The sequence below is a fragment of the Pongo pygmaeus genome, chromosome 5, assembly GCF_028885625.2.
Source record: "Pongo pygmaeus isolate AG05252 chromosome 5, NHGRI_mPonPyg2-v2.0_pri, whole genome shotgun sequence".
NCBI classification, from domain to species: Eukaryota; Metazoa; Chordata; class Mammalia; order Primates; family Hominidae; genus Pongo; species Pongo pygmaeus.
The window spans coordinates 26,811,292-26,838,689 of record NC_072378.2 but is presented as its reverse complement, the minus strand read 5'-3'; the positions used below and the strand labels follow the sequence as shown (position 1 = coordinate 26,838,689).

At 38.7% G+C, this 27,398-nt stretch overlaps 2 non-coding genes across 2 annotated transcripts; both read right to left on the bottom strand.

The window, feature by feature from the left end:
- Window positions 1-12,894: 12,894 nt before the first annotated feature.
- On the bottom strand, window positions 12,895-12,967 carry TRNAA-AGC (transfer RNA alanine (anticodon AGC)). Its single transcript has one exon. It is a non-coding gene; the product is annotated as a tRNA-Ala (tRNA).
- Window positions 12,968-26,793: 13,826 nt separating this feature from the next.
- TRNAA-AGC (transfer RNA alanine (anticodon AGC)) lies at window positions 26,794-26,866 on the bottom strand. Its single transcript has one exon. It is a non-coding gene; the product is annotated as a tRNA-Ala (tRNA).
- Between the last annotated feature and the right edge of the window lie 532 nt (window positions 26,867-27,398).

The following is a 27,398-nucleotide window of genomic DNA, read 5'->3' as shown; positions in this document are numbered from 1 at the left end:
CAGATGATGAGACTATGTGCTAAATTAAAGAATGAACAAGAGTTTGTGTTTTCTTATTGTGGTAAAATATACACAACCCATTTTACATTTAAAGTTCTAAGTGTTCAATTTAGTGGCATTAAGTACATTTACAACGTGAGCAACTATCACCACTACCCATTTCCAGAAGTTTCTCATCATCCCAAACAGCAACTCTGTACCCACTAAACAATAACTCCACATTTCCCTCTCCCCAACAACCTCTATTCTTTCTGTCTACGTGAATTTGCCTATACAAGATATCTAAAGTAGAATCACAAAACAGGTTTTTAAATTGGGAAAAAATAAGCTTTCTATATTTGGTTTTGCTCCTTACAGCTACATATTCGCAACTCAGGGGTGCACTCGGTGAGTTGACAAACCACTTGTGGGTTTGCTTTCCACACTATCAGCAGGACTTTCCGGTTACTTGGAACTCCACTTTACAGTGCCCTGACCAGAAAGAAAGCTGGGGTTTTACTGATCCTGCTCTGCCCTGCACTTTCCAGAGCTGTGCTGCATTTTGGGTCAAGCTGCAGGAAGGAGAGAAAAGGAACAATTGGGTATGTCCCACCCTCTTGGGATCTCTTCTTTCCTCTGAATAAAGAGAAAACAACTTAGAAAATGGGTACTGTGCACTGAACGTTTTAGGAGCTATTATTAGCACTGTTTCTTTATGCTCATAGGTCTTTTACCAGTGAAGCATTCAATATGGCTGGTGCTTCCTCGTTTTCTTACAGTACAACCTGGACTGTATGGACATGCGGCCCCAAGAGACAACACCCATTCCACTGCCTCTCACATGCTAAGCGAGTACTCTACCACTTGAGCTCATTCTTCACCTACCGCAAAACTTTCTGTCCTTTCCTTTATTCAGGAGTAGATGTGCCGCTATTACCCACCAATTCTGGAGGCTCTGAACAAAGGAAATGTCTCGATTATTAATGGGGAACCACGACGCGACCTAAGGCGAGTCTACTCAAAAATGGCCAAGGGCAAGGGCATGATGGCTATTCCTCTGCGAGGGAGACGGGAAAAACGTAACCAGGAGAAAGTGGACACTGAAAAAGTCTGGTGCTGTAAGATCTCACGTTCCAGATTTTCAGGGAGAGAAGAGAACACGTCCCAGCTGGGGGCGCGCCCGCCCAGAGCGGCCTGCTAATTTGGCACAGCTATCCCAGGATGACAATCTTTTTTTTAAAAGAGGCGGGATTATCACTTGTTCCTTGCAGCTCTGGACTCCCGGGAAGAAGCGGCCACCCCCGGTCGGATTCTGGGACACCTGAGAAACCTGTTGTTTCCGTTGGGTTTCAAATAGAAGACCTTCCATGTGTTAGGCCAGCGTGGTAACTACTACACCACAGAAACCCTTTGCATCGCAGGCTTTTTATATTTTGAGATGAGCATTAAATACCTGTTTTTACAATTTTTTTAGTTGACAAATACAAAATGTATATATTTATGATGTACAACATGGTGTTTTGATATATGCATACATTGTGGAATGGTTAACTCGAGCTAATTAACATATCTATTACTTAGTGTGTGTGTGTGATGGGAACACTTAAATCTACTCTTTTAGCAATTATCAAGTATAGAATACACTATTATTAACTGTGGTCACCACACAGCACAGTAGATCTGAACTTATTCCTCCTGTTTAACTGAAATTTTGTGTCTTTTGACAAACATCTCTCCAATTCCATTCCTACCTCCCATCTCCTCTCCCAGCCCCCGGTAACTACCATTCTACTCTCTGCTTTGATGAGTTTGACTTTTTTAGATTTCACATTTAAGTGAGATCGTGCAGTATTTGTCTTTCTGCGCCTGGCTTATTTCACTTAACACAATGCCCTCCAGGTTCATCGACATCGAAAATGACAGGATTTCTGTTTTTTTAAAGACTGAATAGTATCTCATTGTGCAGTTGTAATATTTTCTTTATCCATTTATCTGTTGATAGACGCTTAGGTTGATTCAGCTACTTTAGGAGTAATTCTGCAATGAACATAAGAGTGCAGATATCTCTTCAATAGACCGATTTTTGAACATATACCCAGAAGTGGGATTGCGGATCACATGATAGTGCTCTTTTTGGTTTTTTGAGGAACTGCTGTACAAAACAGCTGCACTAATTTACATTCCTACCAACAATGTACAAGGATTCTCTTTTCTCCACTTTCTTGCCAACACCTTTTATCTTTTGCCTTTTTGATAGCAGTCATTCTAACAGGTGTGGTTTTGATTTGCATGTCCCTGATGATTAATGACATTAAGCAACTTTTCATATGCCTGTTGGCAATGTGTCTTCTTTTCAGAAATGTCTATTAAGGTCCTTTCTCCATATTTTAATTGGCTTATTTGTTTTCTTGCTATTGAGTTGAGTTCCTGATGTATTTTTTATATCAACCACTTACAGAAGTATGGTTTGTAAATATTTTCTCCCAATCTATCGGTTGTCTCTTCACTGTTGATTTTTTTTGGGGGGGGGCGTGTGCGGAAGCTCTTTAGTTTAATGTAATCTTATTTAGCTATTTTTGTTTTTTTGCTTTTGGGGGGGTTCATATCCAAAAAATCATTGCGCAGACCAATGTTATGGAGCATTCCCCTTATGTTTTCTTCTAGAAGTTTTAGAGTCTCACATCTTATGTTTATGTCTTCAATCAATTTTTAGTTGATTTTTGTATATGGTATGAGATAAGGGTCTCCTATCATTTTTCTGCATGTAGATATCCAGTTGTCCCAACACCATTTATTGAAGAGACTGTCCTTTCCTCATTATGTGTTCTTGGCACCTTTGTCAAAAATTAATTGACTATAAATGTGTGGATTTATTTCTGCCCTCTCTGTTCTGTTCCACTGGTTTATATGTCTGTTTTTCCACCTGTACTATGCTGTTTTGATTACTATAGATTTGTAGTATATTTTTAAAGTCAGGTAGTATGATGCCTCCAGTTTTTTATCTATTTATTATTATTATACTTTAAGTTTTAGGGTACATGTGCACAATGTGCAGGTTAGTTACATATGTATACATGTGCCGTGCTGGCATGCTGCACCCACTAACTCGTCATCTAGCATTAGGTATATCTCCCAATGCTATCCCTCCTCCCTTCCCTCACCCCACAACAGTCCCCAGAGTGTGATGTTCCCTTTCCTGCGTCCATGTGTTCTCATTGTTCAATTCCCACCTATGAGTGAGAATATGCAGTGTTTGGTTTTTTGTTCTTGCGATAGTTTACTGAGAATGATGATTTTCAATTTCATCCGTGCCCCTACAAAGGACATGAACTCATCATTTTTTATGGCTGCATAGTATTCCATGGTGTATATGTGCCACATTTTCTTAATCCAGTCTATCATTGTTGGACATTTGGGTTGGTTCCAAGTCTTTGCTATTGTGAATAGTGCTGCAATAAACACACGTGTGCATGTGTCTTTATAGCAGCATGATTTATACTCCTTTGGGTATATACCCAGTAATGGGATGGCTGGGTCAAATGGTATTTCTAGTTCTAGATCCCTGAGGAATCGCCACACTGACTTCCACAATGGTTGAACTAGTTTACAGTCCCACCAACAGTGTAAAAGTGTTCCTATTTCTCCACATCCTCTCCAGCACCTGTCGTTTCCTGACTTTTTAATGATTGCCATTCTAACTGGTGTGAGATGGTATCTCATTGTGGTTTTGATTTGCATTTCTCTGATGGCCAGTGATGGTGAGCATTTTTTCATGTGTTTTTTGGCTGCATAAATGTCTTCTTTTGAGAAGTGTTCATGTCCTTTGCCCACTTTTTGATGGGGTTGTTTGTTTTTTTCTTGTAAATTTGTTTGAGTTCATTGTAGATTGTGGATATTAGCCCTTTGTCAGAGGAGTAGGTTGAGAAAATTTTCTCCCATTTCGTAGGTTGCTTGTTCACTCTGATGGTAGTTTCTTTTGCTGTGCAGAAGCTCCTTAGTTTAATTAGATCCCATTTGTCAATTTTGGCTTTTGTTGCCATTGCTTTTGGTGTTTTAGACATGAAGTCCTTGCCCATGCCTATGTCTTCAATGGTATTGCCTAGGTTTTCTTCTAGGGTTTTTATGGTTTTAGGTCTAACGTTTAAGTCTTTAATCCATCTTGAATTGATTTTTGTATAAGGTGTAAGGAAGGGATCCAGTTTCAGCTTTCTACATATGGCTAGCCAGTTTTCCCAGCACCATTTATTAAATAGGGAATCCTTTCCCCATTGCTTGTTTTTCTCAGGTTTGTCAAAGAGCAGATAGATGCCTCCAGTTTTGTTTTTGCTCAAGATTGCTTTGGCTATTTGGGGCCTTTTGTGCTTCCATAGGAATTTTAAGGTTTTTTTTTTCTATTTCTGTGAAAAAATGTCATTGGGATTTTGATAGAGATTGCACTGAATCTCTAGATCACTTTGGGGGAGGTATGAGCATTTTAATAATATTAATTCTTCCAATCTATAAACACAGGATATCTTTCCATTTGTGTCTTCCTCAATTTCTTTCATCAGTGTTTAATAGTTTTCAGTATACAGACCTTTCACCTCCTTGGTTAAATTTATTTCTAAGTATTTTTTTGTAGCTATTGTAAATGGGATCTTTAAAAATTTCTATTTTGGTTAGGTTGCTGTTAGTGTATAGAAATGCTAGCTTTTGTGTGCTGATTTTTGTATGTTGTTTTCTATTCTGCAACTGTACTGAAATTGTTTTTTATTTCTAACAGTTTTGATTTTTGGTGAATTTTTTAGAGTTTTCTATATATAGGATTATGCTATCTACAAACAGGGACAATTTAACTTCTTCCTTTCTAATTTGGATGTCTTTTATTTCTTTCTCTTGCCTAATTGCTCTGGCTAGGACTTCCAGTACCATGTTAAATAGAAGTGGCACGAGTGGATATCCTTGTCTTGTTCCTGATCTTAAAAGGAAAGCTTTCAATTTTTTTACCATTGAGTATCATGTTAGATGTGGGTTTGTCCTATAAAGGCCTCTATTGTGTTAAGGCACATTCCTTCTATACCTAATTTTTGAGAGTTTTTAATCATGAAAGAATGTTAAATTTTGTCAAATGCTTTCTCTGCATCTATGGAGATGAGACGGTTTTTGTCTTTCATTCTGTTAGTACGGTGGATCACACATTTACAGATTTGTATAAGTTGAACCATCTTTGTATCCCTGTGACAAATCCTGCCTGATCATGGTAAATAATTGTTTAAATGTGCTGTTGATTTCAATTTGCTAGTATTTTGTTGAGTATATTTGCATATATGTTCATAGGGGATACTGGTTTGTAATTTTTTTTTCTTTGTAGTGCTCTCCTCAGGCAATGGGTTCACGGTAATACTGACCTTGTAAAATGTATTTGGGAGTATTTCCTCTGCTTCAGTTTTTTGAAAGAGATTGAGAAGAACTGGTATTGCCTCTTTAAAGGTTTCATCAAACTCAGCAGTGAAGTTGTCAGGTCGTAGGCTTTTCTCTGATAGTAGACTTACCACTGATTTAATCTCCTTACTTGTTTTTGGTCTGTTCAGAATTTCTGATTCTGTCTTGCAGATTGCATGTGTCTAGGAATTTATCCTGTTTTTAGGTTATCCAATTTGTTGGCATATAATTGTTCATAGTAGTTTTTAAATAATCCTTTGTATTCCTGTGGTAACAGTTGTTACCTCTTCATTTCATTTCTGATTACATTTCTGATTTTATTTGAGTCTTTGCATTTTTTTTCTTAATCAGTCTAGCTAAAGGTTTGTAAATTTTATTTATCTTTTTAAGAAACCAATTCTTAGTTTGGTTGATCTCTCTATTTTTTCTATCTTCTGTTTATTTCTGTTCTGATCTTTATCATTTCCATCTTCCTACTAACTTTGTAACTAGCTTAGTTGATTGTTTTTCCAGTCCTTGAAGTGTAATGGATGCTAGGTTGTCTATTTGTGATCCTTCATCTTTTTTGATGAAAACTCTCTTAGAACTGCTCTTGTATCCTATAAGTTTTGGTATATTGTATTTCCATTTTCATTTGTCCCAAAATATTTTTTCAATTTCCCTTATGATTTCTTCTTTGACCCATTGGTTGTTCAGGAGCATGTTGTTTAATTTCCACATAGTTGTGAATTTTCAAAAATTCCTCCTGTTGTTGATTTCTTGTTTCATGCCATCGTGGTCAGAAAGGATACGTGATATGATTTCAGTCTTCTCAAATTTATTAAGACTCGTTTTGTGGCCTTATATATGGCCTATCCTGGAGAGTGTTTCATGTGCATTTGACCAGAATGTGTATTCTGGCTAGGACTTCCAGCACCATGTTAAATAGAAGTGACATTCTACTGCTGTTGGATGGAATATTCTGTATATGTCTGTTAGGTCCATTTGGTCTAATGTATATATCAAGTCCAATATTTTCTATTAATTTTCTCTCTGGATGATCTGTTCATTGTTGAAAGTGGGGGACTGAAGTCCCCTCATATTATTCTATTGCAGGCTAGCTCTTTCTTTATATCTATGAATATTTGCTTTCTATATTTAGGTGCTCTAATGTTAGGTGCATATAAATTTATAATTGCTATATCCTGTTGATGAATTGACCTTTTTTATCATAATGTAAAGACCCCTTTCTCTCTTTTTACAGTTTTTGACTTTAAGTCTACTTTATCTGATATAAGTATATCTGCTCTCTTTCAGTTTCCATTGCACAGAATGTCTTTTCCCATGTCTTCACTTTCAATCTGTGTGTCCTTAAAGGTGAGGTGAATTTCTTGTAGGCAGCATATAGTTGGGTATTTTTTGGGGTATAGTTTTAAAAATCCAGTTAGCCACTCTATGTCTTTATATTGAAGAATTTAATCCATTTACATGACAACAATTATTGACAGTTAAGGACTTACTATAGACATTTTATTAAATATTTTCTGGTTGTTTTTTAGGTTTTTTGTTCCTTTCTTCCTCTCTTGCTGTTTGGATTGGTGATTCAATTATTTTATGTGGTAGTATGCTGTTACTTGTTTCTCTTTATCTTTTGTGGATTTACTATAGGTTTTTGTCTTGTGGTTATCGTAAGGTTTACCTAAAACATTTTATAATTATAACTGGCTATTTTCAATTTATAACAACTTAAATTTCAATCCCTGTTAATGTATTTCATATGTAGTCACATAACCATACCATATGAGTGAATAGCAAGAAACCAGAAATGTATTATGGAAAGGCGGCTAAGAGGTAAGGCCATATTAAAGTGAAGAAATAAAAATGGATATAGCTGAGAAATGAAGATGAAGATGGCACACAGGACAGAAAGAACAGTGATGGTATAGAAATATTTTCGTGTGTATGTGGGACATACCTATTTAATTGGTGGGGATATGTGTGTATGTTTGTAAAATGCGTATTGATGGAAATAGTGTTTGGAAAGCCTAGACATTTGGAGATATATTGAGGAGAGGATTAACTCCAGGAGGATGGCTTATGTAATCGAAGTAACATTTTAGGAAAAGGATTTCAGTTGTGAATTTTAAAGAGGCTGGAATTGGAGAGAAAGAGAAATAAATTATTAAAAAATTTAAGGATCCAGGTTCATCATTTATTCTGTCAGTCCTGAGGTCAACAGAATGAGTCTTTCTGCATCATCAGCACCTAATTCAAAATACACTCTAAATAAATGTTGTAGAATGGATGAAGGAACAGACAAATGAGAAAAGAATATTCTGGAGAGGTTGTATAAGAAGGCTCTACAGTATCTATAAAAACCCTAAGTATAAAGATTTGAGGAAGGAGAAGTCAAGGGCAATTGGGAGTTTTGAACCTGGGTGGCAGACACAAAAAAGATTCTGAATTGATGTCCCATAAATAGAAGAACTATTCCACTTTTTCAGAGGTTCAAATATAGATAGTAGTGGATGTTCGGGTTTTTGGTTCTTTCTTCACTGGGCATGTACAAGTTGGGCTTGGCAATTATTTCACTAACACTCCAAGTAAAGGACTGTAAAAGGTAAAGAAAACCAAGAGAATGTGTGCTGCATTACAGAAGGTGGGAGCAGACATGCATTCCCTGTACTCTGGGCCCAAAATAAGGTTATTTTAGTGGTGATGGGAAGAGCTTTTTGCTAATTGAGATTGAGATTTACGTGGAGATTTAGCCTCAAAAACAAGAAAGGCTGATATCTGACACTGGAGATGACAGACAGAGAGAAAGCCAGAGTCAGGAAATGAAACATTTGGCATAAGCTAAATCCTTAGAAAAAAGTCTCACAGGCAGATCAGGAATAGGGTGTATGTGGCAGCAGGCAGTTAACTGTGGTTATTTCCATCTGCCTTGGGCCTCACCATTGCAGTACTCTGTCTACTGTTTAATGTAATAACATCCAGGGAAAATTCCTCTGGATAACCTGCTAAATTACAAACAGAACAAATGAGGACATTTTTCAAGGTCACCCATGAAACCTGGCAGTTTTTTTTCTGTAAGTGCACAGTGAGCTGGAGATTGACCTAATCATGCAGTAAATGCTCAGCAGAAAATGCCGTAAAGCAATTCCTTCCTCATCAGTCCTCAGAATCTGGTGAGGGTGAGCTGGAAGGGAAGGGCAGGAAGGTCATGATCCACACTGAGCTGAGCAGTGGGACGTCCCTGCATTTCACCTCAGGAAAAGTCTGCTTCACTTTGAGCCTATGCCTTAGAGACACTAAGGAACTGGAAATGGAGTTTCCTTGATTGCTTGGGACTTTGGTGTGCAGTCTCAAGGCTTGAGAAAAAAGAACATTTTCATATTTGGCTCTGCCGTCAGTCTGGTAAGTGGGGTACTCTATTGGCTCGTCTTCTGGCTGCCCACAGAGGCCCAGACCCCAGCTGTCAGCCTCTGAACTCCACCACTTTTGCTCCAGACCCAGAACAGTGGACTCATTTTCATCACTGAGGCCACAACTCAAATGTTACTGTCTCAGAGAGCCCTTCTTTGACCTCTCTAGCTGAATCAATGTCCTGCCTCTGTCTCCATCTTTTAAATAAAATTTTTAATAAATTGGAAAACACATTAAATTATTGTTTTATTTTCTATCTCTCGCCTAGAATATAAACTTCTTGAAAAACTGACAATCTAGATCCCCCAGTTTATACCCAGTGTCTACAGTTATTATAATACTTTTCTTGTATTTTCCTGTTCAGAAATCAGTGACATGCAGAAGGAAAGCTTTCTTCTGTGTGTTTTCTTTCACAGGTTAAGTTCAAAAAGAATTCTTAAACCAAGATAAGATGGCAAGCTGTGAGCCTTTCTGGTTTTCTGGAATGAGCAAGCTAATTGGCCACAGGTGAAAATAAGCAAGATTGATCTACCCATGAAGATTTTGCAAAGTCATTTCTACTTTGTAATAATAAAGTATGCCCTTTTGAGCTCTTACTGGTTTGATGAAAAGGCAATTGGCATGACAAATTTGTAATAAATAGAAGTCATCAGCTTTTCCCAGTGGCCTGTCATGATCCTATAGTGGTTAGTATTCTGCATTGTGGCTGCAACATCTGTGGGAATCTGAATATGACAGTCTGAAATCTACTGCTTTTTTAAATTAATCCCAGAAACTAATTCTAAGGCTTTAATGGGGAGCTAGGTTTTGTGTTATTTAGAAGATGTATAAGGAAAACCTTCTTTGACTCCTTTCTAGGCACTGATTATCAAACCAGACAAGAATGAGAAAGCATGAATTTTTACAATCCATTATCCTTCAGCTTCCATTTTCTTTCCATCTCCACTCAAGGTAGTATCCACAGTTACATTTAAAAATGAGGAGCTATCCAGATGCCTTGCTCAAAGGTATTTGCAAAGTCTCAGAAGAATAAAACAACAGGTTTTGAAGGTGAATTAACAGTGATTTTGGTTTCTGAGAGTGTGCATAGGATTGAATTCCAGGAGTAAAGCTGCAAGAGAGGCCAGCTTTTTATGAAGGGCTTTGAATGTCAGGATAAAATGTTTAAGCACTGTAAGCAGTTTGCTGGTAAATGAATTTAGGAGAGACTGTAACTGAATTTGCATTTTAGTACTATTCCAATAGGGCACAGAGTTGAGAGTTGAGTGCAAAGATTATGAGGAAGGTCAGGGCATTACCATAATGGTCTAGGCAGAGAAAGTATACATCTTTAATAGGGCAAGACAATGGAGTTAGACACCTTCATTCATTCAACAAATCTTTATGTGGGGGTATATGGCATGCCCCTAGGCTCTGGGGATGCTGAGTGCCTGTCTGAGGATTCAGCCACTGAATGGTTGCTAGATGGCATTGACCCATGGGTCACGAGTATGAGGCTCTTTCAAAATTTAATCTCATGTGGAATTACATGGGGAGATTCCAAGGGACCACTTGCGCTGGTGGTCCTCGGCCGTCGCGAGGCGTCCGTCCTTCCCCGAGGGCGAGCGCCGGGCGGCGGCAGGGACTCGCCACCCGCAGCCCTGGAGCCGGGCCGTCAGCGCCTGCGCGGCGCTGGGTCGCTGTCCAGGAGATGTCTGCGCGGGAGACCCAGCTAAGCCTTGTGCGGCTACCTCCTCCTGGCTGATCCCAACCCGGTCCCCCAGCCACTCGATAGAAACACGATTCACATCGTCCCCGTTCCTGAGTGAAGGTCTCGTCGCCCACGACCTGCTTCGCCTCGCTCGTGATGATTTCCTACACTTGACTAGGGATCCCGGTGCATTCGGCCCTCCCTTCTTAAGCTTCTGTCCTCTATCCGTTGTGAAATCGTGTAACTTCTTTGGTGTGAAGTGGGACAGCTGAACTTCGGAAGAAATTAGATAGGATTCCCTGAAAAGTGAGTGTGTGTGTGTGTGTGTGTGTGTGTGTGTGTGTGTGTGTGTGTGTGATTATATATATATAACTGCTCCTTGTGGAGCAGGGCTAATCAGGTAGTTTGCCCAGAGCATTAAAACAAAGAGCTAAAAGTTCCAAAACGGGGGACTTTTCACTCGAAATGGACTGATGCAGAAGATACTATTAGTCAGTTTGTACCAGATTCTTGTTTTATTCCCTTGTAAATCTTTTCCAGCCTTCTTCACCTTACTCCACCCAATCTTTCTCAGGTGTGTGATGATCCAAGAAGAGTAATAATGCAAGTTTTATGAAGATCTCCTCATAAAGAAAAGGTTTCAGAAATATTGCTTTCTGTTTACTTTTTGATATGTGGATGATAAACAACACCCCATCTTTCCAGAACACAAGGAGGGGGCAACTTCAAGCTAGCAGTTGAATCAGGAATCTTCTGATACATTATGCATTGCATCGTTGGCTCTGCTTAAGTCAACATCGTTTTTCAAAAAAATTGTTTTGTGTTAAATTTTATTTGTAAAACTTTCTACCACATAAAGATGTGCAGATTAAATAAAATTTCTAAATGTGGTTGATAGCACTTGGCCTCCCTGCCATTTGTCTGCTCTCAGCTTTCCAGCTGAAAAAAATGAAAAGATTCATGGTCTTCTTGAAGCGTCATTAGTTCGATTTCCTGCCGGCCTCAGGTCCTTGACCTCAGTGATGAGGAACGTGAAAGCAGCAGATGACGGAGATTTTAGGATTTTGTTGCTTGAAAAGGAAACCAGGTGTCGGGGAACGGTATGAACAAATGAAATAACAGAAACACTGGCAAATCCTATCAGGCTACTCATTCTCGAGAGTAGTGTTCCTTTCTGTACTTCTAGTGTACAGAGTTTTCATCTCAATTGTGACTTTTATCAGAATTGTAAACAGCTGTTTGCTCAACTGTCTTCCCTACTCCATTGTAATATTTCTTGAGGGCAGCACATTCAGTGTCTACAAAAACTAATTTTACCTTAAAAGTCTGCACACATGCATGTAGGGTTGAGTGAGAAAAAATGCTTGCAAGAATCAGGAAAAAGGTTTAACTTGTAAAACAGGTAGGCTCACAGGTGTATGATCCTATGCTATTCCAACCCATATGTTTAAATGAAAAAACAGTGGACTGCTATATACAAAAGTGGTTTTCTGGGTCCTTGGATATAATAACTTTGAGGCTCGCAATGGCTCTTATATCCTTAAGGCAGGAGAGAGTTGGGGCTGGGCATGTGTCAATTAAATCTAAAGCCACTGACAGACCATAGGGCTAGGCTGGAGTCAGTGGCTGAGAAGTTGGCCTCCTAAGTGAGGAGAATGTCTAATTTGCTGACAGGAAAGCAAAAGCTCAGTGAACCAAGTGCATGCCAGACAGACATTTTTCATACCTTTTATATGGCTGGTTTGAGTTAATGCCAGTGATTAGGATTTAGAACACAATACCCACCAAATTTCTTTATGAAATATTTAGCACAAAGATCTCTACATTACTAGAAAAAACTCAGGAAACTCTTAGCAATAGCTCCACAACATTAAAAACACTCAACTGGCTTTAAAAAAAAGTAGATTTATTACCACACATAATAAGTCCAGAGAGTAGAGAGGTTCCATCATGTCATCAAGACCCATGATAAATCTTTAAATATTTTGATTTTTTTGAACTTTATACTCTGTCACTGTCAACATATGGATCTCATACTTTGGCTGGTTCCCCTGCAGTGCCTCAAACTCTGTCCCCTGAGCAGAAAGCTGGGGCTGTATTTACCCAAGTGGCTCTGCCCTGCACTTTTCATAATTGTCTCACATTTAGGACAAAGCTGCAGGTAGAAACAGGGAGAAGAGAGCAGTTGTATATGTCCCTTGGTTTCACAGCTCCTCGAAGAAACAGAAAATTAATTACACAGTACATCTACACTATACTGAATGCCAAGAGGGAGCCATCACCCGCCCTCTATTATTGCTGCTCCTACGTCTTGAACCAAAGCAGCATCCCGTTCTCAGACACTAACTTGGGTTTGGAGACCTGAGTGTTTGGAGACACGATGTCTAAATAATAAAGCTTGGAGAATGTGGGCATCGATCCCACTACCTCTTGCATGCTAAGCAAGCGCTCTACCACTTGAGCTAATTCCCCACATTGGGGAGCATTATTTATCGTTAGTGGGTGGCCTGGAACACAGGTGATTTCAGGGCCTTCAGCGGGAAAGCAGGGCTCTAAGAGCAGATCTTCTCATTGATGGGCCAGGGCAAACAGCAGTGGCTACTCATTCTCTGCAAAGAAGGAGGAGAAAAGGGAACAAGGAGAAAGTCACAACAGGAAAACTTCACGTTGCCAAAATGTCAAGTTTAGAGTATTCCGGGACAGAAAAAGGCACGTCCCAGCAAAGGAGGACCTGCCTAGACCTGCCTAGGTAGATGCCTAGACATCTACCTGCCTAGACCTGATGTAAAGCATCACAGATTTTTAAAAAATGATTAAATACTTAAAAATGATTAAATGATTTTGTGTGTGTGTGTGTGTGTGTGTGTTTATAAAAGTGGGACCAGAAACAATTTTACCTGTCTTGCTGCTTTTTTTCCTCTTGTGGCCCAGTCACCTAGCTTTTCCCTTCTTCAGAGATCTTAGTCACTCTGCTTTTCCATAGTCTCCTTTGTTGATAAACAGAGGTAGTGCTCAATTCATGATAGTTCACTGAGTGACCAACTGAATGAATGAAGGAAGAAATAGCCTTCCAAGGTGTCTCCCACTCATACTACTCTTACTGTGTATCTACACTTGCATCTATAGGACTGGAGACATTCACTCAACAAAAAACACAAACTGAACTTATAATTATGTCCTCCCTGTTTTTTCCCCAATTTTTTGTGCCATGAATTATACTAGGAGACTTAGGGAGTTTACTTGATGTAGTCTGACTGAATTTTGCCAAAAAAACTATGTCTTAGTCGGCACTTTATGCACTTTTTAGAAGTAATAGAGGCTCAGATAAGTTAAGTGTTCTTCCTAAGGTGCCAAAGCTGCTAAGTGGGAAAGCCTGAACTAAGAAGCAGATATTTTTAGATTTTAAATGTGATTTTTTTTCTCTCTGTACCAGCTCAGTTATTCTGCCCGTTCTTTTGCACTTTAGCCCATTCATTCATACAACAAATATCTAATTCCAAACCTCCTCCTTACTTACTTTTTGGGCTTAACTTTTTTTTTTTTCCCGACAGAGTGTCACTCTGTCACCCAGGCTGCAGTGCAATGGTAAGATCTTGGCTCACTGCAACCGCTGCCTCCCGGGTTCTAGTAATTCTCCTGTCTCAGCCTCCAGAGTAGCTGGGACTACAGGTACCTGCCACCACGCTTGGCTAATTTTTGTATTTTTAGTAGAGACGGAGTTTCACAATGTTGGCCAGGCTGGTCTCAACCTCCTGACCTCACGTGATCAGCCTACCTTGGCCTTCCAAAGTGCTGGGATTACAGGCTTGAGCCACCCCTCCCGGCCTGGGTTTAACTATTTTATTTTATTTTATGACAGGGTCTCACTTTGTTGTGCAGGCACTGGTGCATTCTCTGCTCACTGCAACCTCCACCTCCTGAGTTCAAGTGATCCTCCCACCTCAGCCTCCTGAGTAGCTGGAACTACAGATGCATACCACCACACCTGCCTAATTTTTGTATTTTTTGTAGAAACAGGTTTTCACTGTGTTGCCCAGGCTGGTCTCAAACTCCTGGTGTCAAGGGATCCACTGATCTCGGCCTCCCAAAGTGCTGGGATTACAGAAACGAGCCACGACGTCTGGCCTTGGGCTTACCTTTCAAGTCAACTTTAATTCATTGTCTTCCTTCAAACACCACATTCAGTGATTTGTCAAATAATGAACATTATTCTTGCACAACTCTTTTGAATCTATAAATTGCTTTCTACTCATTTAGTACATATTCACTGGGGAGATGCTCTGTGCCAGACACTGTAGTAGGATCAGGTAATTCAGTGGAAGTACAGACACCCCAGACCTCAAAAGAAGACAAGATAAATATGGACAAGGGAAGATCCACCTCCAGATTCACAATTTTCAGTCTTTCTGTCATTTCCAGCTAAATAACGTCTTCAAAAATGTTTCAAAATAACTAAGTCGCTATTTCAAACTCTTTCAATAATAGCACCCTTCTATATGCTGGACTACTCTTAATTTTCTGGTTATAACATGATCTTGCTTTTCTTTTAATTTTTGTCTTTGCTTTCTACCTGAATTTTTATTTTGCATTATGAAATTGATGGGTCCATTACTGGATGGCATGGTTCAGTTCTCCAGTATGTCTGTTGATTTGTTTTCTACTAAATCTTCAATTACTGAGAGAGGAGTGTTAATGACTGCAACTATAACTGGATTTTTCTATTTTTACTTGGCATATCCAGTTTTGTTTATGAGTTTTGAAGCTTTGTGTCCTCATATACATTTGGGACAATATTCCCCTGGAAAATTGACAATCATAATTATTTAGGAGGCCTCATTATTCCTGAAAAGTTTCACTGCTTTCAAATCTACTTTGTCTGATTTTATATATATACACCACGGCTGTCTTTGATTAATGCTTGCATGAGGTGTCTTTTCCACTCTTTTCTTTCAATCTGCTATATACCTTTTATTCTTATATATAAGTGTATTGCAGGTGGCTTTCTTTAGTCAGCATATTTATTTTTAACACATTCTGATGATCTCTAGTTTTTACTTAATGCATTTAGATAATTGACATATAATGTTATTATAGATAAGTTTTTAGATAGATCTACTATTTAATAATTTATTAACCTTTGTTCCCTTTGTTTTAATTCTTCTATGTTCCTCTTTCTATCTTGTTTTGGTTTATTTCAATCTGGTTAGTAAGTGGTCTAGGGATTACCATATACATATATAACTTTTCACAGTATACTTAGAATCAATATTTTACCATTCAAGTTGAATATAGAAACTTCATCAAGAGTTAGGCCCATTACACTTACCCTTTTATCTTATGTATGTAGTACATCTAGATACAATGACAACTGCATCAGATAAAGTTACAATTTTTGCTTTCAATCATCAAACATACCTTAAGGAACTCAAGAGAAGAATAATAGTCTGTTATGTCTACCCAGACATTTTCTATTTCTGCTTTTGTTCCTTCATTGATGATGTTCTAAGTTTCCTTCTGGTATCACTTTTCTTATCTCAAATCTTTGCTAATTCTTTTCCAGAAGTCTTCCTAAGAATGAGAATGTATTGACTTACCTTCCAATGAGAATGCATTTATTTGCCTTTATGTCTGGAAGATACTTTTGCTCCACATAGCATTCTGGGTTGATATGTCTTTTTCTTTTGGTACTTACTGAATGTTACGACATTTTTTTCTGGCTCCTGGGTTCCCGATGAGAAATCTACAATCATTCATTTGGTATTTTATCTTTCATTTCCCTTTGGCTGCTTTCAAAATTGTTTTGTATTTTCTTAGTTTTCCGCAGTTTGATTATGATATGTCTTGGTATGGGTTTCTTTGGGTTTATTCTGCTTGACATTTACTGAACCTTAAAAATCTGGTTGATATCTTTTGAGAAATTTGATATATTTTCAGCCATTAATTCTTCACAGTTTTATCCCACAAAGACCTCTTTGTCCTCTTACAATAATGTGAATGTTTCCAGATTACAATAATGTGAATGTTAGATTTGTTATTTTTTATTTGTCCCTGAGCCTCTGTTCAGGGACAATAAAATCCTCCTTTCTTTCTATAGGTCAGACTATGTAGGTATTCTTGTTCTGCTTTCAAGTTCATTGACTTTTTCATTAGTCTTCTGCATACTGTTATTGAGATCATCCAATTAAGCTTTTTATTTCCCTTAATAGTTTTGGTTAATACTTTTTTTAATTCTTAAGTTAAATTGGTGTTTACACATTCCAAATATTTGGTAAGACTTTCCAACTTTCCATTCACTTCATGAATGCTATCCCGTAATTCTAGGAGCATTGTTATAATAACTGCTTTAATGTATGTGTCAGATGATTTTGACATATGTGTCCTCTCAATATTGTTATTCGAGGATTCTCTTTGCCATGTGAATTAAGATCTCCCTGTTTTTTCATAATGCTGAATATTTTGGATTATGCTGGACTTCTTTGGATTATGTGATGAGATACTGTGTCTTGTTGAAATCTTAAGGATAATATTGCTATTTTTGTTTTTGCAGACACACAATTGCCTTGTATTTAAGCTCCAAGTACCAACCAGACTTCCATGTGTTGTTGTTTCACAGATAACTCTATTTGAAAGCCTTGACACTGCTGTTGAGAGATCTCTGGAGTGTGTGCAACCAGTGGTCAGTGAGGACTAGAAAGTGGGCCATTGTTCAGTTCAGTCCTCAGACTCTTTTTAGGTAAGTTGTTTGGGATTAGAGCCACTTATTCACAGCTGGCAGATGCGTCCACAAGCTCATGAACAACTTTATGGGTTTGCTTTCTACAGTATCTGTCCAGGCGCATTCTAGTTACTTGACACATCCTGGTTTCAGTCCTCTCACCAGAAAGCCAGGGCTGTATTTACCCAGGTGGCTCTGCCCTGCACTTTTCACAGTTGCCTCACATTCAAGCTACAGGCAGAAAGAGAAAAGAGCAATTGTTTATGTCCCTTGGTTTCACAGCTCCTCGAAGAAGCAGAAAATTAATTACATGGTAGATCTATGCTATACTGAATGCCAGGAGGGAGCCGTCACCAGCCCTGTATTGTTGCTGCTCCTACATCTTGAACCAAAGCAGCATCCTGCTTTCTGACTTGGGTTTGGAGACCTGAGTGTTTGGAGACCCGGGGTCTAAATAAAGTTTGAAGAACGTGAGCATCGATCCCACTACCTCTTGCATGCTAAGCAAGCGCTCTACCACTTGAGCTAATTCCCCCACCTCAGGGGAGCTTTATTTATCCTTAGTGGGTGGCCTGGAACACAGGTGATTTCAGGGCCTTCAGCGGGAAAGCAGGGCTCTACTAAGAGCAGATCTTCTTACTGATGGCCCAGGGCAAGAGCGCAGTGGCTACTTATTCTCTGCAAAGAAGGAAGAGGAAAGGGAACAAGGAGAAAGTCACAAAGGGAAAACTCCCGCTGCCAAAATGTCAAGTTTAGGGTACTCCGGGACAGAAAAAGGCACATCCCAGCAAAGGAGGCCCTGCCTAGACCTGCCCAGCTAAAGTGTCACTGATATTTAAAAAATGATTAAATAATTAAAAATGATTAAATGATTTTGTGTGTGTGTGTTGTGTGTGTGTTGTGTGTGTGTGTGTTTATAAAAGTGAGATAGTATTATCACTTGTTCCTTGTAGCTGAGACTCTCTGGGGATTTTGAGATGGTACAGATTTCTGGAAGGCAAAAAGCTCCTGTTGTTTTCATAACTAGGCCCTTTCAGGAATGAGGCCAGCGTGCTGACCACTCCCCTAGGAAACCCCTGGAGAGTGCTTCTTTCACTTACCTCTGAGATATGGGTTGCCTCCTTGCTAAGGTGTGTCATGTACAAGTTACATGTCCAATTATATCTCAGAACAACAACAACAAAATTACAGAGCAGAGCCATAAAGAATAAGAGACAAGATCATATCAGAGTGTAAGAATATGTAAAATATCATAGTGTAAGAATCAAAATTGAGCTATACAGAGAAGGAGTGGACATATGGTGGAGAAAACTGGGCTGTTTGTAGGAATTCCTGTGTGAAGAAATAAACCTGTTCAATTTAAGTGCAGTGTGTGTGTGTGTGAAATGCACATGAAGGGAAGCAGTGATTGAAAAGCTTGGCCACTTGGAGATATGTTGGGAGAGTTTTATGAAAACTCCCAAGAGCAATTGAAAAAAATCCCAGGCAGAATGCTTAAATAATTAAAGCAACATGTTAGAGAAAGGTGTTTAGTTTTGAATGTCAGAGCTTGAACACAAGAAAACAGGAACTGGGGAGAAAGGGAAAGAAGTCATAAAGACATTAAAAGATTGAGGTTTACCCACATGTATCGTGTCAGCTCCTGAGGTGGACAGCAGGAGTCTTTCTGCAGCACCAGTGCCCATCACACTTCATGCTGCAGAATACATCCTCCATAAACACCATAGCATGGATGATGACAGAGGTGAATGAAAAGGAAGAAAAACACTCTGGAGACGTTGTGCAGGAAGGATCTACAGTATTTGTCAAGACATTGGGTGGAGAGATTTGAGGGAGAGGAGACAAAGACACTGGGAAGTCTTGAGCCTAGTGTGGTAGACACGAAAGAGATTCTGAATTAATAGCTGATGAATGAATCCACTCATTTATTTGTATTTGTTATGTGAATGAATGTTACATGAATGACCTGGTGTGGAGAAAACAGATGGCGAGACTATGTGCTAGGGTAAAGCAAGAGCTCAAGTTTTTTTTTTTTTTTTTTTTAATTTAGAAAGAAATCTGCTTTTTATATCTGGTTTTCCTATTTAAAGCTCTGTGATTTGAGGAAAATGGTTTAACTCCTCTGAGCTTTAGTGTCATCTACAAAATTTGGATAATGATACTGAGGGAAGCTGAAAAGCCATATCAATCAACTTATATAAAAAATAATAAACATTCACTTCCATTTCTAATGCATGGTGCTGAAAAAGTCCTTGTATGTGGAATATTGTTCACCTTTAAGGAAGCTGCTCTCAAGAGCTGATGAGGGACTTTTTTTAGTGCAGTTCTGTTGTCACTGGCTGTTGGGCTCATTTAGTTGGCACCAACAAGTCTCTGTGAACATAAAAATAAAATAAAATAAAGATTGTGGAGGAATAGAATACAAACACATAGTAAGGTGAGATTTGCACAACAGAGTATAGTAAAGGATGTGTGCCTGATTCTTTTTGCATTCTCTTTGAATAATTTTTAGCCTTTATTCTAAGTCCCCAATTATTGTCATCCTTCTCCCAACAAGACTGTTTCTCTCCACTGCAGATATTCTGGCCACGCTCTCTGGTTAACCATCTTGATGTCTTGAGCACTCTGTTTGTACTGAGACCCTGATTTATGTTCAAATGATGCTCTTCCATAGCAAGGCTTCCGGGTTTGCCCAAAGAGCATTCAATTTTTCAAGCAATTTAGGGCTCCTTCCTCACGCAGTATCTATGTGAAACCTTAGAGGGAAGCCTATTCTTTCCAGGAAGATAATCCTGTTGTGGTTTTAACCTCAATCTGTAAATTCGCTGGGGTAACTGGGAAAGAAGTCATAAAGATATTAAAGGATTGAAGTTTATCCACATTTACTGTGTCAGCTCCTGAGGTGAACAGCATGAGTCTTTCTGCAGCTTCAGCCCCCATCACACTTCATAGGTGAAGAAAACATCCTCCATAAACACTGTAGCATGGACAACAGAAGAAAAAGATTCTGGAGAGGTTATGCAGGAAGGATCTACAGTATTTGTCAAGAAATTGGGTGGAGAGATTTGAGGGAGAGAAGACAGGCACTGGCAAGTCTTGAGCACAGTGTAGCAAACACAGAAGAGATTTTGAATTAGTATCTGATGAATGCAAGAATAAATCCACTCATTTATCTGTATTTGGTAAATGAATGAATGTTACATGAGTGAGCTGGTGTGAAGAAAACAGATGATGAGACTATGTGCTAAGTGAAAGCAAGAGCTCATGATTTTTTCATTTAGAAAGAAATCTGCTTCCCATATCTGGTTTCCCTCTTTAAAGTTATGTGATCTGAGGAAAACGGTTTAACTGCTCTGAGCTTCAGTGTCATCTACAATACTGTGGTAATAATACTTGGGGAAGCTGAGAGACTATATCAACCAACTTACATAAAAATTAATAAACAGTCAGTATAATTTCCAGCACATAGTGCTGAAAAAGTCCTTGAACATGGAGTATTGTTCACCTTTAAGGAAAATGTTCTGAAGGTCTAAGGAGAGATATCAGTGCAGTTTTGTTGCCATTGGCTGATTTGCTCATTTATTTTGTAGCAACAAGCTTCTGTGATGACAAAAATGAAATAAAGTTTAAAAAGTAAAATAGATGGTGGAGAAACACGATAGGGATGTATAGTAAGGTATGATTTTCTAGGCAAAATGGAATTGTACAAAAGAATGTAGTAATAAAGGATGTGTGCCTGATTCTTGTTGTATTATTTTTGAATCTCATTTAGCCTGTATTCTAATTCCCCAATTGTTGTAATCCTTCCCCCCAACAAGATTATTTCTTTGCACCATGAACATTCTGGTCAGATTCTCTGCTTAACCATCTTGACTTCCTGAGCACTCATGTTTTTACTGAGACCCTGATATATGCCCAAATGATACCCTTCCATAGGAGGGCTTCTTGCTTTGCCCATAGAGCATTCAATTTTTCAAGCAATTTAGGGCTCTTTCCTCACCCAGGGTCTGTACGAAACCTTAAAGAGAAGCCTGTTCTTTCCAGGAAAAGAATTCCAGTGGGTTCTAACCTCAACCTGTAAATCCACTAAGCAAGCTCCTACTGAACACCTATGATGCAAGCTCAATCCAAGAGGCCAGCACTCCACAGGGGGAAGGCAACCGAAGCAGTAGCTAATGCTTACTGAGCAGTTCTTATTGATCAGATCCATCTCTAGGTGCTGTGATCCACCCAAAAATATCCCACAATCCTTATTTCCCATATAAAGAAAGAAGATTGGAAGAAAGGGAAGCTAAATGATAGCTTCAAAGTGACAACTTCCCTGATTCTTCTCCTGAAAACTGAATGTGTCACCTCCACACTGCTGAGTCCTTTATTGCCTAATGAGTCTCTCCCAGTAGATATCATCACATGACTTCTTGTTTATTTTTCTTCTTTGCTTCCTGTCTGTTTCTCCCCACTCCTTGCAACTATGACGTAGTATCCAAAGGTGAGAATATCTGTGTTTTATTCACTGTGAATTACTGTACCCAAAACAGTCTCTTAACAAGGTATGTGCTTGAGAAATATTTGTTGGATGATTAAAAGAATAAAAGAGTTCACCCACCCCACCCCATAATTATGTTTGGATGACCTTCAGAGCAGACAATTGGAAGAGAAATTTCCCCTGCTTCCCCTGTCAGCTAGAGAGGTAGACATATGACATAGCTTGTAGTTTCTTGTGTAATTTATATCTCTTCACCACGCCTTGTACTCAAACCACTGAGAAGCCAAAAGAAGGAGAAAGAAAGAAAGAAAGAAAGAAAGAAAGAAAGAAAGAAAGAAAGAAAGAAAGAAAGAAAGAAAGAAAGAAAGAGAAAGAAAGAAAAGCTCACTTTTAAATTTTAAGCTAATATTTGGTCTGTCATGAAATCATTATCTCATAGCATTTGTGTTCCATTATTTATCGTGCCTATTTCATTTCCCTTAATGGGAAGAGTGGCAAAAGCTGTACCTTGTGTGATGTTCAAACTCAGGACCTTCAGAATATGAGATTGACAGGCGGCCTGCTGCTCTAAGAGAGCAACTGTTCCTAAGAGCTGAGATCCAGATTATCAGATCTCATTTCCCACGCACTGCTGCTTTATCAATTCCTAGCTTTTAAAGAACACAATCAATGCTACTTGGAAATCACTCCTTATCAGCCAGTGCTGCACTGGAAGAATTCCCCACTCAGGACAGGTGGAGTCCACCTGTTTCCAGTATTCACATAATGATAGGACCTTCTGGCTTGAGGGACCAGAAACAATTGTACCTGTCTTGCTGCTTTTTTCCCTCTTGTGGCCCAGTCATCTAGCTTTTCCCTTCTTCAGAGATCTTAGTCACTCTTCTTTTCCGCAGTCTCCTTTGTTGATAAGAAACAGAGGTAGTGCTCAATTCATGATAGTTCACTGAGTGACCAACTGAATGAATGAAGGAAGAAATAGCCTTCCAAGGTGTCTCCCACTCATACTACTCTTACTGTGTATCTACACTTGCATCTATAGGACTGGAGACATTCACTCAACAAAAAACACAAACTGAACTTATAATCATATCCTCCCTGTTTTTTCCCCAGTTTTTGCGCCATGAATTATACTAGGAGACTTAGGGAGTTTACCTGATGTAGTCTGACTGAATTTTGCCAAAAAAACTATGTCTTAGTCTGCACTTTATGCACTTTTTAGAAGTAATAGAGGCTCAGATAAGTTAAGTGTTCTTTCTAAGGTGCCAAAGCTGCTAAGTAGGTAAGCCCGAATTGAGAAGCAGATATTTTTAGATTTTAAATGTGATTTTTTTTTCCTCTGTACGAGCTCAGTTATTCTGCCTGTTCTTTTGCACTTTAGCCCATTCATTCACCAAATATCTAATTCCAAACCTCCTCTTTACTTACTTTTTGGACTTTTATTTTATTTTATTTTTTGACAGAGTGTCTCTCTGTCACCCATGCTGTACTGCACTGGTGAGATCTTGGCTCACGGCAACCTCTGTCTCCCAGGTTCAAGTAATTCTCCTGTCTCAGCCTCCTGAGTAGCTGGGACTACAGGTGCTTGCAACCACGCCCAGCTAATTTTTGTATTTTTAGTAGAGATGGGTTTCACCATGTTGGCCAGGCTGGTCTCAAACTCCTGACCTCAGGTGATCCGCCCACCTCAGCCTCCCAAAGTGCTGTGACTACAGGTGTGAGCTACCCCTCCCGGCCTGGGTTTAACTATTTTATATTTTATTTTATTTTATTTTTTATTTTAATTATTTTATTTTATTTTATTTTATTTTATTTTATTTTATTTTATTTTATGACAGGGTCTCACTTTGTTGTCCAGGCACCGGTGCGATCTCTGTTCACTGCAACCTCCGCCTCCCCGATTCAAGCGATCCTCCCACCTCAGCCTCCTGAGTAGCTGGAACTACAGATGCATACCACCACACCCAGCTAATTTTTGTATTTTTTGTAGAGACAGGGTTTCACTGTGTTGTCCAGGCTGGTCTCAAACTCCTAGTTTCACGGGATCTGCCCATCTCGGCCTTTCAAAGTGCTGGGATTACAGAAAAGAGTCTGGCCTTGGGCTTACCTTTCAAGTCAACTTTGACTCATTGTCTTCCTTCAAACACCACATTCAGGGATTTGTCAAATAATGAACACTATTCTTGCACAACTCTTTCTACTCATTCAGTACATATTCACTGGGGAGATGCTCTGTGCCAGACACTGTAGGTAATTCAGAGGAAGTATAGACACCCTAGACCTCAAAAGAAGACAAGATAAATATGGACAAGGGAAGATCCACCTCCAGATTCACCATTTTCAGTCTTTCTGTCATTTCCAGCTAAATAACTCCTTCAAAAAATGTCTTAAAATAACTAAATAACTGTTTCAAACTCTTTCAATAATAGCACTCTTCTTTATGCTGGACTACTCTTAATTTCCTGGTTATAACATGATCTTACTTTTAATTTTTGTCTTTGCCTTCTACCTAAATTTTTATTTTGCCTTATGAAGTTAATAGGTCCATTACTGGATGGTGTGGTTCAGTTCTCCAATATGTTTGCTGATTTGTTTTCTACTAAGTCTACCAATTACTGAGAGAGGAGTGTTAGTGTCAGCAACTATAATTGGATTTTTCTGTTTTTACCTTGCACATCCAATTTTGTTTATGAGTTTTGAAGCTCTGTGTTCTCATATACACTTGCGACAATATTCCCCTGGAAAATTGAAAATCATAATTATTTAGCAGCCCTCATTATTCCTGAAAAGTTTCTCTGCTTTCAAATCTACTTTGTCTGATTTTATCTATATACACCACAGCTGTCTTTGATTAGTGCTTGCATGAGGTATCTTTTCCCACTCTTTTCTTTCAATCTGCTATATAACTTTTATTCTTATATATAAGTGTACAGCAGGTGGCTTTCTTTAGTCAGCATATTTATTTTTAACACATTCCGATGATCTCTAGTTTTTAATTAATGCATTTAGATTATTTACATGTAATGTCATTATAGATAAGTTTTTAGATAGGTCTATTATTTAATAATTTATTAACCTTTTTTCCCTTTGTTTTAATTCATCTATGTTCCTCTTTCTATCTTGTTTTGGTTTATTTCAATCTTGTTAGTAGGTGGTCTAGGGATTACCATATACATATATAACCTTTCACAGTATACTTAGAATCAATATTTTACTATTCAAGTTGAATATAGAAACTTCATCAAGAGTTAGGCCCATTACACTTACCCTTTTATCTTATGTAGGTAGTACATCTAGATACAATGACAACTGCTTCTGATAAAGTTACAATTTTGTCTTTCAATCATCAAATATACCTTAAGGAACTCAAGGGAAGAATAATAGTCTGTTATGTCTACCCAGACATTTTCTATTTCTGCTTTTGTTCCTTCATTGATAATGTTCTAAGTTTCCTTCTGGTATCACTTTTCATATCTCAAATCTTTGCTAATTCTTTTCCAGCAGTCTTCCTAAGAATGAGAATGTATTGACTTACCTTCCAATGAGAATGCATTTATTTGCCTTTATGTCTGGAAGATACTTTTGCTCCACATAGCTTTCTGGGTTGATATGTCTTTTTCTTTTGGTACTTACTGAATGTTATGACATTTTTTTCTGGCCCCTATGGTTTCTGATGCGAAATCTACAATCATTCCTATGGTAGTTTCTCTTTCATTTCCCTTTGGCTGCTTTCAAAATTGTTTTGTATTTTCTTAGTTTTCTGCAGTTTGATTATGGTATGTCTTGCTATGGGTTTCTCTGGGTTTATCCTGATCGACCTTTACTGAACTTTAAAAATCTGGTTTATATCTTTTCACAAATTTGAACCATTTTCAGCTATTAATTCTTCAAAGTTTTATCCCACAAAGACCTCTTTGTCCTCTTCTTTCCAGATTACAATAATGTGAATGTTGGATTTGTTATTTTTTATTTGTCCCTGAGCCTCTGTTCAGAGACAATAAAATCCTCCTTTCTCTCTATAGTTCAGATTATGTAGGTATTCGTGTTCTGTTTTCAAGTTCATTGACTTTTTCCTTAGTCTTCTGCATTCTGTTATGGAGATCATCCAATTAAGCTTTTTATTTCCCCTAAGAGTTTTGGTTAATACATTTTTTTAATTCTTAAGTTAAATTGGTGTTTATATATTCAAAATATTTGGTGAGACTTTCCAACTTTCCATTCACTTCACGAATGTTATCCCCTTATTCTAGGAGCATTGTTATAATATCTGCTTTAATGTATGTGTCAGATGATTTTGACATCTGTGTCCTCTCAATATTGTTATTTGAGGATTCTCTTTGCCATGTAAATTAAGATCTGCCTGTTTTTCATATACTGAATATTTTGGGGTTGTAACCTGGACCTCTTTGGATTATGTGATGAGACACTGTGTCTTGTTGAAATCTTAAGGATAATATTGCTATTTTTGTTTTTGCAGGCACACAATTGCCTTGTATTCACGTTCCAAGTACCAACCAGCCTTCCATCTGTTGTTGTTTCAAAGACAACTCTAATTGAAAGCCTTGACACTGCTGTTCAGAGATCTCCAAAGTGTGTGCAACCCAGTGGTCAGTGAGGACTGGAAAGTGGTCCATTGCGCAGTTCAGCTCTCAGGCTCTTTTTAGGTGAGTTGTTTGGGATTAGAGCCACTTATTCACAGCTGGCAGATGCGTCCACAAGCTCATGAACAACTTTATGGGTTTGCTTTCTACAGTATCTTTCCAGGCACATTCTAGTTACTTGACACATCCTGGTTTCAGTCCTCTCACCAGAAAGCCAGGGCTGTATTTACCCAGGTGGCTCTGTCCTGCGCTTTTCACAACTCACATTTAGGACCAAGCTGCAGGCAGAAACAGGGAGAAAAGAGCAGTTTTATATGTCCCTTGGTTTCACAGCTCCTTGAAGAAACAGAAAATTAATTACACAGTAGATCTATGCTATACTGAATGCCAGGAGGGAGCTGTCACCAGTCCTGTATTGTTGCTGCTCCTATGTCTTGAACCAAAGCAGTGTCTTGCTCTCAGACACTGACTTGGGTTTGGATACCTAAATAATAAAGCTTGGAGAATGTGGGCATCGATCCCACTACCTCTTGCATGCTAAGCAAGCGCTCTACCACTTGAGCTAATTCCCCACGTCAGGAAGTTTTGTTTATCCTTAGTGGGTGGCCTGGAACACAGGTGATTTCAGGGCCTTCAGAGGGAAAGCAGGGATCTACTAAGAGCAGATCTTCTCATTGGTGGCCCAGGACAAGGAGCAGTGGTTACTCATTCTCTGCAAGGAAGGAGGAAAAAAGGGAAGAAGGAGAAAGTCACAAAGGGAAAACTCACGCTGCCAAAATGTCAAGTTTAGGGTATTCTGGGACAGAAAAAGGCACGTCCCAGCAAAGAAGACCTACCTAGACCTGCCCAGCTTAAGTGTCACTGATTTTTTAAAAATAATTAATTAAAAATGATTAAATGATTGTGTGTGTGTGTTGTGTGTGTGTGTGTGTGTTTATAAAAGTGGGATGGCATTATCACTTCTTCCTTGTAGCTGAGACTCTCTGGGGGTTGTGAGATGGTCCAGATTTCTGGAAGGCACAAAAGGTTGTGAGATGGTCCAGATTTGTGGTAGACACAAAAGGGATTCTGAATTAATATCTGATGAATGAATCCACTCATTTA